Source organism: Cupressus sempervirens, chromosome 3 (genome assembly GCF_028749045.1).
Source record: "Cupressus sempervirens isolate cs-2001-9-10 chromosome 3, ASM2874904v1, whole genome shotgun sequence".
Lineage (NCBI taxonomy): Eukaryota > Viridiplantae > Streptophyta > Pinopsida > Cupressales > Cupressaceae > Cupressus > Cupressus sempervirens.
The window spans coordinates 264,138,530-264,153,365 of record NC_143120.1 but is presented as its reverse complement, the minus strand read 5'-3'; positions in this window follow the sequence as shown (position 1 = coordinate 264,153,365).

The window sequence follows — 14,836 nt, the reverse complement described above, 5'->3', positions numbered from 1 at the left end:
CAAGACTTTGGCATTTACATGGATTACCAAATGATAATGCTGGTACAATGCACACTTACAGCTGAAACTTATAACACCTTAAAAAGAAATACTAATAAAGAACTTGGTTGTAGATGCCTATAATAATTTCCTTCAATGCTGTCACTTCTGCTTTTCTTTTCTTGAACTGCTTTTTTGGTTATGCTTTTTTGGACTGCTTTTCTGTATCTGCTTTTTTAGCCTGCTTTTCTGATTTTGCTTTCTCGGACTGCTTTTTCGTATCTACTTTTTCGGATTGCTACTATGTTGAATCTCAAGAACATATCTTTCAATGGCGTCAAGATTTCCAGCTTGAAGGGATTCGTCCTCCAAACTATTGAGACATAATCTCTAGCAAATTCTCCAATTTCTTTGATATTTCCAACCATAATAAAAAGAAGCTCTTCCCTTTCTTTTATAGTGTTCTCACAAGAGCTCAATCCTTCATTTTCTCAATGTGGGATAAAACATAACTCCCTTTATATAACTTATGTCTCCAATGTGTAATAAAATAAAGGGGACTCTTAATTTAAATATTTCTCACAAACTATAGTCTATGCATTAATAAAGTTAAATATTTAAACTTAACTTTATAAAATAGCTTTATCAATGCATAACAAATCTTATCAATGATAAACAAGTCTTTTTGTCAATTTTAAACAATTACCATCGAAATACCGCTGCCATTGGATGTTCGACCATATCCAAGATGAATTACTATAAATAGTAAGTATGCCCAAAGTTGCCTCAAAACCCGTCAGAAAGACCTGCAACTGAAATTGTCTAGACCAAATGGCCTCTAAGTCCCTTTAATGTCCTGGTTAGCCTACGGGACCATGGGGAAATATGCTAATGACAACATCATGCTATGAATGCTAGAAAGGGAACTTTACAAGAGACATGGGCGAGATATTAGAAAAAAGAGATAAAAGTAGGAGGTAGAGAGAGGGATAAGATAAATTTTAATAAAGAGGATAATTAGGGTCAAGATAAAAAATATGGTAATATATGAGGGGGAAAAGGAGGAGTTGAAGGGGGGAGATGAGATACATAGAGAAAATTTCAAGAGAGATGAGATAGATCTTATGAAAAAAGATAATTAGGGCATCTAATAGAAAAATATAGTAGTAGTGGGATGTAGAGAGGAGGGAGGGAGAGAGACATTGGGTACATATGGAGGCTAAATTGTGACCAAAATATGGTGATATGGTGTGATTACACTTATTGTATGACTATTCAAACCATGTGCTCAATCCAAATCGAATCCTTACTATAATTAGGAACAAAAATTATATGCTAACCAAATCTTAACATCGACTCCCAAATTTTACCAAATTAAACCCAATTTACTCTTAAAAACTAAAATGAATTTTCTTTCTCTAGACATAGCGAAGTATTAAATATAATAATAAAATAATATTTTTTGAAATAAAACTTGATTAAAACAAATTAAATCAAATCATAAAATTGAATTTAATTAGACCCATAATATTTTCCAAAATGAATTGTAAAATCAAATTGAACCCTTATTATAGAGTAGAGAGACAAAGATATAAAGCAAGAGAACTTGACAGAGAAAAATATATGGTTATAGGATGAGATGATGAGGGGGGAGAGATAACAATATGAGATATGTAAATGGTAGAATAGAAATGGATAGAGATAAGTAGAGTGATATAGGAGAGCACATATATAATCCTCAATCACTAATGAATTACATATTTATTGTATAACTTCACCAAATTGAACTCTTAAAATTTTTAATAGAAAATAGTAAACCCTAAATAATATAAAAACCTAACCATAGATATGTTTTAACATTATTAATAAATTTAATTTTACATTATGGTAAAAGAACAAACCTTTGTCATCCTTTTGTAAAGGAAAAGGCTAACAAAAGTATAACTGTTCACCTTCAATGAAATAAAATTGGTATTATTATTTTGAATTTGGAGATGAAGTAAACTAATGAAATGTGTAGAAATGGATGAATTTTAGGATTATACTTTTTAATAATTATTTGAAATAAGAATTGATATATTTTCCTAATTTTCATAGATAATTTTTTAGGTGCTGAAAAATGCTGAAAATTAGGGGTCTAGTTCCCACCACAAAACTATATGGAAATAAACTTATTTCCATTTAATTTTAGACTATGTTATAGCTAACATATATATCTAGAGAAATCAAATATTAAAATGGAATTTATACCTATATTTTCTATTTTATACTAATTAAAATTTTAACTCACCTAAAATCGATAGTTTTCATCTTCCACCACATTTTTTAAAACAAATCTATTCTAACTAGGAAAAAAGTTATACATTCTAGAAGAGGACTCTCTCGTCTAGAATGTCATATAATTTTTAGATTTTTTTTGATATGACTTAATATTTTTTTCTTTCTCAAAACCAACATTTTTTTTAGTGTTAAAATATGTGGTTGTGGAATTTTTTAATTACAATACATTATATCTAATTAAAACACTATAAACTCTACATGAGACTATTCTTAACTCTTAACTCTATAAAATGATTTTTATATGTTATTAAAAAAAGATCATAAAAAATAGTAAGAGTTATTGAAATGCCACTTTTCTAAAATAATTTAATATCTTTAGTAATTAGATACAAACTAGTATAAAACATGTTTTAAATAGAAATTTCCAATTGGAAAAGTGTTAGAACATATATAACTTAGCTAGAATGTTTTTATCTAGATCACATGTTTAAAAAAAATTGAATTTTAGATAGAAATACTCAAATTCAGTCATTTTAATAAGTTAGCCTAAAAGGTGACACAACTATGTACTTTTACTCATTAAACCAAATTAATGTCATATCATACTCAAAATTCAAATTTAATAGTAAACCAATTTGAATCTTGCTTGTAAACCTTATGACCCTAAGCTAGATTGAATTCATCAGTTAAATTATATTGATCCCTCTTAGTAAACTATAAGATTTTACCCTATCAATAAAGTAATATAAGACAATTTAATAATATAATTTGTTAAAAAATTATATTATCACACACACACACACACACACACACACACACACGCACAAAACTATTTTATATTTTCTATAAGACACCAATATTTTGACACTAATAAAAATATTTTGACATGGAATGAAGATAATATAGACAAGGGATGGGTTCTTCCAAACTATATTTGGAAAACAATTCATCATAATTGTTCTTCTTGACATGTTTATGATGTAAAAGAAACTAGATAAAATTTTTTAAATGAGTTAATTATTTATCATCCTTATGATGTTCAACATGAGAAAGAAACTGCATAATTTTGAAAAATTGATGAATGATTTACCACTATGATATGCCCTATTAACCAATTCATCGATTGCAATAGAAATGCCTCTCTTTATCAACTAATTTCATTTTAATCAAAATATTATTTTAATTTTCTTAATTATATTATAGGTAGCTATATTATAATATAATATATAGCATAAAATTTATCTACAGCTATAATTATCACAACAATAAAAAAATTTCAAAAGGGTTAATGGTTCTTTTGAAAGTAAACTTCAAATTAAAAGAAATCTTGGAATTATAATATCCGTAGATGCAATCTTCCTTATTAGATAGTATTGATCTAATTTTATTATTTTTAAGGTACATGAATATGTTTGGAAATTTAATGAAAAGAAAGTGACTTAGGTGTGTGTGGGGTGGGGGGTGGGAATTCGGAACTACTAGAAAAATTAATATTTAGATTACTTTTCATTTAAATCTCTAGATTATATAATCTACTTTGATGCATGAACACAAAGCATTAAAGAAATAATCACCATAATACTTTAACACAAGATTTTGTAACCTAGAAACCCTCCAAGGATTAGGTAAAACTAGGGTGGAGATGACACCCACAATGCTTCAATACTGTAGCAAATAAAGTTTGCCTATTATGGCTTACAATTGTTCTCTTTTTGTGATCTACTCTATTAGGAGTATGAAGAACTATTACGTCCACCTTGTGAAAGGATTTTACAATATAATGAAGTATGTACTCAGTTAAGAGATTTAAAAAAGGACCATTAGTTCCACCTAGTTAGAGGATTTGATTTATCCACCTATTAGGATGAATGAATAGGTTGATATCTGCTATGTAAGTCTATTTTTTGATCTAGATCCTTTGAATAATATGATCACTTGACTATGATAGATAAGTATCTTCTTTTCCATTTATATTGCTTCGTAGCCTTCTTACTCAATTTTCTTCATATTAGCTTCTTGTCTTCAAAATTTTATCTTATTACTTCTTAACACACCTTAGAAAAATTATTTTTCCTTCCTTATATATCCATCAAATAATAACTCCATACCAAGTTGGCTCATATAAGGAATATCTTTTTAATAACCAAAATATACCTTCAAATCAGCCAAATGCTGATGCTTGGGTCATACTATGCATTTTGATGCTTTGTTGATGCTCAAGAAATACTTTAGAATTTGGGTGATACTGGAGCGAGCACTATGACTTGAAGTGGTTAGCTCTGTTTATATTGAGAAGTTAGCTAATGCTATAAACTCAGTTCACAATGGGAACTTGGTTTCCATTGATAACATTGTATAACTTAATTTATATTGTGAACTTAGTTAACATTGTATATCCTTTATCTACTTAGGCTACACAAAAATCTATTTTCTAATAGAAAGCTAGGTTTTAGTATTAACCAACCTTCCTGGATACTTAAGTGGTTTTTCACTAATTAAAAATATGTCTTGCCATAGGGTCAACAATCTTCCCCTTTGGCATTATTGAAAAAACACTTATCTTGAGTAGTTTTTATCAAAAATCAAAAAACCTCTTGATTAAGAAGCTTTTGTTAAACTCCCTCTTTCCATATGCTTGGTTCTGTAACTTGGTTTGGATAGAAAAATGTGGGGCTTGGTTACAATTGATTTGAATTTGGATCTTTCAAAAACAAAATTGTTTTTTTTTTTATATCTAATAATCTACATCTTATACATATTCCTCTACACCTTTATACTAAATATATCCTCCTTGTTCACATAATATACTTTCCCTTTTGTACATTTGCTACCATATTTTCCTCTTATTTTTGTTACAAATTCCTTATCATATACATGCAAGGTAATACCAAAATGTGTGAGGAAATCATTATGCATTTCAAAATGAAAAACAAAATCTTATCCAAATTTTCTTGCATACCTTCAAGATGTGCAGTTCAATCTATAGTTTAGCTGATAACTCTATAATGAGATCTGCAATTGAGATGTTTGTGGCATGTACTAATGTAATTGCATGTATAAGATCTTTTTGCATCACATCCATGTGAGGAAGTATCAAAATCTAAATGTCTAATATAGTTGCCCTTATTCTGTCTTCCTCCCTCAATAATTCTACCTACAAACTTGTCAATAATCTGACCTTTACAAAATAATTTGATCTAGAACTTAGGTCAAGTGCTAACTTTCTAGCACTATTTTTCAAGCCTTCATCAATATTTGTTAGTTTAACCTTTATTTCCTTTGTGAAAATTGAAGTATCACACAATTTTCTAAATAAGGGAACATCATTATTTACAACTCCTTCTAGAGTTCTAATAAAAGTGGATAGTTCCACTTCATCAATAGCAATTTTTTTTGCTATATTCTCCAAAACTTTATTTTAAAATTTTCTTTCTTCCCTTTGCAAAATTTTTTCTTGGCCATCAATGTCCTTATTAAATTTATGTACAATTTCAACTAACTTCTCAATAATGGAGGCCTTAGTATTTACATCTATTTGTGTAACATTCGAATATATGTTCTAGATGTCTTCAAGAACCTTTCCTCTATCTCTTTCTACTCTCAACTTCCTCTTCTATGCTCTTTTCCTCCATAGATCACTCATGATCTCCATATGATTAGAAGTGGGATTGGATTGATCCTAATTTCACAATCTTAGTATCAAGGTCTATCTCATTAGAGATATTTTCCTTTTCCTTCCCTTTGGCACTAGGACTAACTATGATTTCTTTATCTTTATCTTCATCCTTCTCCTCTTCTCCACTCAGTTGACTCTTCGATTCTTCTATATGATCTTTGTCAACCTTTTCCTCATGCTTTTCTATTTTCTACTAGGTTAATCCTTTCCCAGAGGTAGATTGAGTTTGTTTCTTGGTTACTACTTGGGTGGATGGAGGACTTTGTATCTTCTTCAAGGATAACTTTAGTCGCTAATATTCCCCAATTAGATAATTTCACTTATCAGGGACCCTAAATTTGGATATTTATTTGTGCTTTTGGAGTAGCCATGTCACCTATACTTTACAAAAAATTGTCTCATTCTTAGGCCCAATGTTAATAATAATATAGAAGTATTTGGCTTTTAGTGTTGACTTTGCCAATGGAGTCTAATTTTTTCACATGGTAAATTGAATATTATTGCCTACAATCTCTAAGGATTCTCTTAAATGATGGTCATATTGACCAATATTTGGTGTAAAAACTAAGTTAGGTTATAGGTTAATTAGTAGATTTGACACGTGTCTCTATTCCAAAGAATTTCCTTGAGACTTTATTATCCTTTCTCACTTTGGCCCAAGATAGATTTGATTGGATACACATCTTTATTTTGGGAATTTTCTTTAAAAATTCATATTCTTTTAAAATTTTGGCCCAAAATAGGATTAGAGGACATTGATTTAGAATCACCCAACAATTATAAAAACCAAGAGCTAAATTTGGAGGGAAATAGCAATGATAAAACTTGGCTAAATTTAACCTTCAAGGTTTATAATTAATTTGGCTTGATATAATAATATAAATAAAATCATGGAACCATGTATGTGTACTTCTATCCATGTTTTTCTTAAAAGATATAAGATTCAGCAAGATTTTATAGAATTTGAGCATACGATTGAAAAGAAAATTAATTTTTTTTAAAATTACTTTAAAGAAAAAATTCACCAAGAGATTTTTTATTTTTTTCCCCTCAACTAATTTTTGATTGGCCAAAACGTTATACTTTTTTCCAAAGGGTGGTTTCTTAAAGTTATCCCTGATCTTTGTCTCTGATTTTTTCTACACTTGATGTAGCAATGTCTTGGCTTGGAGTGGATGGTAGAGATGCAATCATAGTAGCTATCATCATTTCTATATTAGACTCTTCTATAGTTTGTACATCTTATTCTTCATCTTCCCCTAGTTTACCTTCTTCTTGAAGAATAGAGTTCCACAACTTTATTGTGGATTGAACAACCTCTTCAATGTTATTAGGAAAATTTTGAAAAGCCTTGAACCTAGGATTTTGCTTGTTCTCATGCTTTTCCATGGCCTCCTTGACTTCTTAATTTGTGAAACTAGGCATGATGTTCTTTAAGCTTTTCTCTCTTATGTCTCTCTTTGTTATCACAACACTTGACCATCTTTGTATAACTACCTTTAGTAAGAAATCAGGAGCTTGGATTTTTAGCTCACTTGGATCATACTTCCATTTAGCCATCTTTTTACTAGAGCATCTTGTATTTTTTATTGTTCTTTTCCTATTGTTGATCCTAAGGAAAGACATGTTGTCAATTAGTGACAAACAACTTAAGTATCTAGGAAGGTTGTTTAATAGTCCAACCGATCTTTCCATCAAATAATAGATTTTAGTGTAGCCCAAGAAGATGAAGGATACACTGTATTAAAAAAGCTCACGATATAAACCGAAGTATTCAGTGTTATAAATGGAAACCAAGTTCCCAATGTGAACCAAGTTCACTATGTTTTGAACTGAGCTAACTAGTTCAAGTTAGAATGCTCTAGTATCACTCAAGTTTTAAATTATTGCCCAAGATCTAGTGCTACCCAAGTACCATAGTATTACCCAAGCTCTTTGTGTTTCTCGAGCATTATCAAAACATCAAAATGTATAGTATGACTCAAGCATCATCATTTGGCCAACTTGAAGGTATCTTTTGGTTATTATAAAGTTATTCCTTATATGAGTTGATTTGGAATGAAGTTATTTGAGGGATATATAAGGAAGATAAATTCATTTTCCTAAGGTGTGTTAAGAATTAAAAAGATGATTTTTTGAAGACAAAAAGAAAATATAAAGCAAATTGAGTAAGTAGACTACAAAATAGTATAAAGGGAAAAGTAAAGACATATCTATCATAGTTAGGTAATGTAATGTCCCCTTTCTAGCATTCATAGCATGATGTTGTCGTTAGCCTATTTCCCCATGGTCTGGTAGGCTAACCAGGACATTAAAGGGACTTAGAGGCCATTTGGTCTAGACAGTTTCAGTTGCAGGTCTTTTTGAGGGGTTTTCAGGCAACTTTGGGCATACTTACTATTTATAGTAAGTCATCTTGGATATGGTCAGACATCCAGTGGCAGCGGTATGTCGATGGTAATTATTTAAAATTGACAAAAAGACTTCTTTATCATTGAAAACATTTGTTATGCATTGATAAAGCTATTTTATAAAGTTAAGTTTAAATATTTAACTTTATTAATGCATAGACTGTAGTTTATGGCAAATATTTAAATTAAGAGTCCCCTTTATTTTATAACACATTGGAGACATAAGTTACATAAAGGGAGTTATGTTTTATCCCACATTGAGAAAATGAAGGATTGAGCTCTTGTCAGAACACTATAAAAGAAAGGGAAGAGCTTCTTTTTAGTATGGTTGGAAATATTAAAGAAATTGGGGAATTTGCTGGAGATTATGTCTCAATAGTTTGGAGGATGAAATCCCTTCAAGCTAGAAATCCTGATGCCATTGAAAGATATGGTCTTGAGATTCAACATAGTAGCAATCCAAAAAAGAAGATACAAAACACCAGTCCGAAAAAGCGCAATCAAAAAAGTAGGCTAAAAAAGCGGATATGAAAAAGCAGTCCAAAAAAAGTAGAATTAAAAAAGCAGGCCGAAAAAGCAGTTCGAAAAAAGCAAAGCAGAAGGGGCAGCATTGAAGGAAATTATTGCAGCCATCTACAACTAGGTTCTTTATTAGTATTGCTTTTTAGGGTGTTATAAGTTTCAGCTGTAAGTGTGCATTGTACCAGCATTATCATTTGGTAATCCATGTAAATGCCAAAGTCTTGGCTATATTTCATGAGCATTTTATTTTTCATTGCAATTAAGAAGATAATAGTTGCTAGTGTCATTTAAGCAATTTACTATCATTATTTATTAGCTAGTTAATTTTCATACCAACTATTTGTAAAAATGTCAGTTGGTTGTAAGTGTTCATTTCTCATGCTTAGATCATATATATGCACTGAATATTGTCAAAATTAGTAGCACACTCATGTTAGGTCATTGTGTAGTCCATTGTAGTCTTCTAGCCCAAGATTCTCATTGATGCAAATTGAAAAAAAAGTCATTTAAAGCCAGCTAAAATACTATATCAGTCATACGTCCCTTGCATGTGAATCGTTTGATGAAATTCCTTGAGCTTTCATCAGCATTTTTGAGAGCAGATTTGAAAAGGTTCATTATAGTGGTATCAAAGCTTGCTTGTAAAGTGTTTGACGAAATGTCAAACAGCTGAAGTATAAAGATTTTTCGTGTTTGAAGAAGTTATAACCTATTAGGGTTATTACAGTGGTATCAGAGCTTGCTTGCAAAGTGTTTCACAAAATGTCAAACAACTGAAGTATAAAGATTTTTGGTGTTTGAAGAAGTTATAACCTATTGGGGTTATTATAGTGGTATTAGAGGGGTTTCCTGCCATCCTATGGAGGTCTTATTGGGAATTTGGATTAGCCAAATAGAGAGAAAAATGTTTGACAAAATCAATGCCAGTCCAGATCAGGGAAAGGAAAGATTCTTATAGTTATTAGACACCTTAGCATAGGGACATCGATCAGCAGAGTAGAGAGCATAGGAACAGAGTCAGAGATTGGAGCTTATGATGTAGATGATGGCTCGTCAAATAGTGTTGAATGCTAAGGTAGGTGGAGGAAATAATCAGAATGGTAACAATCAGAATGGGAATAATCAGGATGGGACACATAATGGAGGTGAACAAGTTGTGGAACAATTTCAGTCATACACCCCAGTAAGCTAGGTCAGTGAATTCGAGGCCCATGATTCTCACATTTCCTCCTAGAGCTCCAGAACAGCCTGTACCAAAGCCCCAGATCACTGATATACAAGACCAGCTGAGGAGAGATTGGGAAGCCAAAGGTCCAAATTTTACTGTTGCAATTACCTTTAAGGAGTATATAGATGTGCAAATGAAGCATATGCCTTGTGGACATGACAAGAACCAGAGCTACGAGCTGCGAAAGAAAGTAGGGAAACTTCAATTACCATGTTATGATGGGTCAGGGAAGTCTACAGCAAGAGCTTGGGTTCAAAGGCTTGACACATACTTTCAAACAAACCCTATGCCTGAGGAAGAAGCTATTAAGTATGCAGAAATTCACCTAGATGGGTTAGCACATGAGTGGTGGCATCATGGTATGGTCACTATGGGTCATGCACACATTACCTCATATGTGGAGTTTAAGGAGAGACTAATTGAATGTTTTGATAGGCCTAAGGATCATACCTTCCCTATGACAGGCAAAAACTTGTATGAGGAGTTTAACAAACATGTTGATTTGATACAGGGAGACATTAGCATATCTTCAAGTAATGGTTTATTTGCATCATCTTCATAGGTAGAAGGGGTTATAGACATTGTGTAGGTTGAGCCAGAAGGTGATATCATAGGCACACCGGATTGTGCGATTGACATAGATAGTGATTCCAGTACAGTTGGGCTAGATGAAGTTATAGTAGTTGAGGATACTGTCATGTTTGAGGATAGTACAGTTGATCAGAAAGTGAGCATTCTGGACTTTGCAGAAAGTGAGTATCAGGCACAGTTGGATGCTTCTTCACATGAGATGGAGGCTAGTAGCTCTTTACTTGGTTTGGCACGCTAGCTAAAGACAAGGGACAAGAACATTGTCATGGCTTTATCTCATCATGATAGGATAGATGGATTGATTGAGAATCACATCTGGATGATTCAACTGTAGGAGAGAGAGAAAGGAGTCACAACAGGTTCTTCTTGTGATGACTTATAGTAGATCAAGGAAGGCATGGAGGAAATGAAGTTGGCTCTCCAGGATTCTGAGAGACATGTGGACGAGCATTGTCTTGAGGTGAGTTTAGTTCAGGAGTTAGTGCATATAGCAGGGACTTAGTTTCCTTTTACAGTCAGGTCACATATTGATGATGATATGAGTACGTCTAGCATTCACACTCTGGATTCAGAGACTGTAGACAGGTGCATGAAGTCGGTTGGTATTGTTCACATTACTCAGGTGAGAAGTTTACTTGAATTGCCAGTTGGTTTTCGTTCATGGATTAGATGTTGGGATCCTTATCTTAGTACTTGGGATCATTTTGGCCGGAGATATTTATCATTCTTTGGTAGTAGTATCTGTTGCACCATCATGGACTTGATTAGTAGCTTGCCAGGTGTAGTTCTCATCCATGCTAGTAGCTTTTTTGATGTTGGAATTAGTTTTTACACACTTTTGTTGGGCATTGTTCATGTATCCAGTCGACCATTCTTGTTGGAATGGGTTGATGATCTCTCAGATATGAAAAAACTGATAGAAGAGCCCAAAGATCTAATTATTACAGATGACACCCAGGGGGATGTTGTGGACAGTTTTGAGGACTTAGTCTCCTCAACAGTTTCCTTTGATACAGAGGTTTATGTTGATGCCTCAGTCACTCTGTTTGATGATACAAGTTCAGCAGTTGGACTGCAAAATTTGGATGGCAATATTACAGATGATAGTCATTCTAAGGATACTCCTTTGGATAGTGTACCAAGGGTAGAGTATAGGAGTTTGACCAATTAGCACAATCATGTGTCTAGTCAACTAATCTTGTTTCTATCACTTGCGAGCATTTCGATGCTTCTCATTAGTTGTTAGCAGTTTATGGATGGGGTTCTCCTGGTAGTGATGAGCAGGGAGGTAGTTATCTTTCCTTGATAGAGATCCACTCTTTATGGGAGGCTATCCAAATTCTGAGACAAAATTATATGCAGTTGGTAGCCGATAGAGATTATCTTATGGAGTGGGGCAGTAGAACATATGATGCATTATTACTGAAGGAAGATGAGGTGAGTAAGCTTACTCAGCAGCTTGAGGTGACTTCTAAGTTTCTTTAGAGTACACAGTTGGCTTTCAAGGAGTCAGAGTTTCATTTAGCTTAGGTGACCATGGAGTTGGAACAATTTTAGTCTTTACTAGATTCTGTACAGTCACTGACCACGGTGTCTGGTGATCCAAGGATATCCATGGTCGAGGTTGATAGAGGCATTGGAGATGAGGATATATCTATCCATGACACTAGTACTGGCATATTTGGTCCTTTTCCACTAGAGGTAGGTTTAGCTGAGTTGGGCATTACAGCTAAGCATTGTGGTATGTTTGACTTTGAGGGCTCAAAGACTATTGATGTTGATGTTGATTCTGCACTCTTGGCTATATCATCCTCTAACTTAGCTGATGATCAGTCATAGTTGGTTGTATCATGTCTACAGGATGAGTCTTTGACTGGGATTGGTTCTTTTTACCAGCATTATACTGTAGAATATGTTCATCAGTTTTCTTTTGATCCATGTGTTGAGGAGTTGATGGTAGACAGGTTTGGTCTGGGCTCTCATTTTTGCTATCTACCGTGTAATGACTATACACCATCAGCAGTGCATGGGTGTTATGGTTATGAGATAGTGGTTGGTGATCTGCAGAGTTGTGTTAATTGTAGCAAGTGTGCAGTGTGTGGATTCTCTATATTTCATGTAGTTTCATGCGGAAGTATTCATCGTTGTTGCAAAATTGTATTGTACATTCCACATAGGCTAGTGGGATGTGTTGATGGTATTTACTATGTTGGTAGTTTGGGTATCTACTCTACTTGGGTTCTAATATTTCAAGAGCTTGTTCCTCATGGGTTCTTTGTAAGGAAACTTGGCAACAAAGAATATAACCATTTTCACAGAACCCATAATAGATCTAAAATAATCACGGAATTAAAATCCACATGCAAGAGAATAGACAACATACCCACAAAATTGTGACACAAGATATACCCTAGGAAACCCTCATTGAGGGAAAAACCTAGCCTCCAAAAGCATCCATCATCATGTATTATTCAACAAAAATACCATTGCCACACAACCATGGAAGCCTTCATGGCCATAGCCACAACCGAGAAAATTATGTGAACAAGCATGAATCCACACATCTCATGCCATGCTTCCAACCTTCACAAATGCTCCCTTGGCTAACTTGTCAAGCCTTGTCCCGCTTGACTCTTGCCTTTTGTCTTCTCCTTGTCACTCTCTCTCACTCTCTATACAACAACTACCCTTGTGGCGGCTTATATAGTAGCAAGTCCCACAAAACCACTAAGTGGTATTACATAAACCATGTGCTAAAACCATGTGCTACCTAACCCGCTGACCCCACATTTAATATTGGGCATTTAATTCTTTTTTTTTCCCAATATTAAATAATTACATGAAATATTTTCACAATGTTACAATACAACTCATCAAGAATATTCCATGGGAATCTTTACATGTTGCACGTCCATCTAGGTACAACATTACATAATAAAAATAAAATAATAAAATAACAATATTATGCAATGTGTGCAACACCCATTATCTCAACAATCTCCCACTTGTTGTATACATTGCATAGGGTCAATCCATAGCCACATGAATGATCTCACCTCCTATTATGCCACTCCAACTGGACATACATAGAAGCCATCCAAAGAGAAAGCCACCCAACCTGTCGCATTAACAGATCATAAAATCATGTACCAACTAAAATTCCAAGCACAAAAAACCTAATCCAAAGGTAATCACATGTATCCATAGTTGTCAAAAAATATCCATAGCTGAAATAGCACCCAAATCAAGTGCCAAACCCATCCAACTATCCATACCTCAAAGCTATAACAAGTGAATCTTATATCACTGACATAGCCAATCTGCAACCTGCAATCACAAGCCTCAAGAGCAATACCTTCCACATAGATACCAAGAAGCTCCCACTGCAAAAGATGATGTCAAATCTATAACCAATTCACTCACAACATCTCAAAGAAGTGAATCCATGTAGTATCAAGGACATCCACAATACATCAACTGATATCCTGCAAGAACAACTCTCATAACAAGTCTCCAATAGTCTCCCAAATTCTCCACAACCAACAAAGGAAAGAGAAAGAAATAACCATGTCATCTGTCACATGACATGCATGAGCACAAACCAGTGATCACAATCTCCAACCAATCTCAAATCCAATTTAAGCAAAACTAAACATCCAGGAAGATAACCAAGACCAGAGAAACCATGCAAATCATAACCTGTATCATGTCCTTCTACACACACCTCCAGATGTAAACTATGCAAGTATGATCTCCTCCATTAAACCCCAACAAAAAGCCTCAACAACAGCAAAACCATACCATATAACTAATCATGAATGTAAGCCTCTCACAAGAAGATCAAACTCAATAAACCATTCCTAAACCAAGGAATATGCCCAATATAAAACCATCTCTCATACTCAACCAGCATAACAACATATGCACATGGAGATAACAAATGCTTAACCATCTCTCAAATGAACCCTCCAGAACTAACTCGTGTACCATAGCTCAAGATCCATATCCAAAAAAGACAAGCATAAATATAATGCAACTAAGAGAAACAATGGGCTATACCTCTCAAGTAGCAAACCACCGAGTAGACCAAGAGTGGGGAATGAGAATGCTCATCAAGATACCCAAGTCTCCAACCAAGACTTGTCTAAG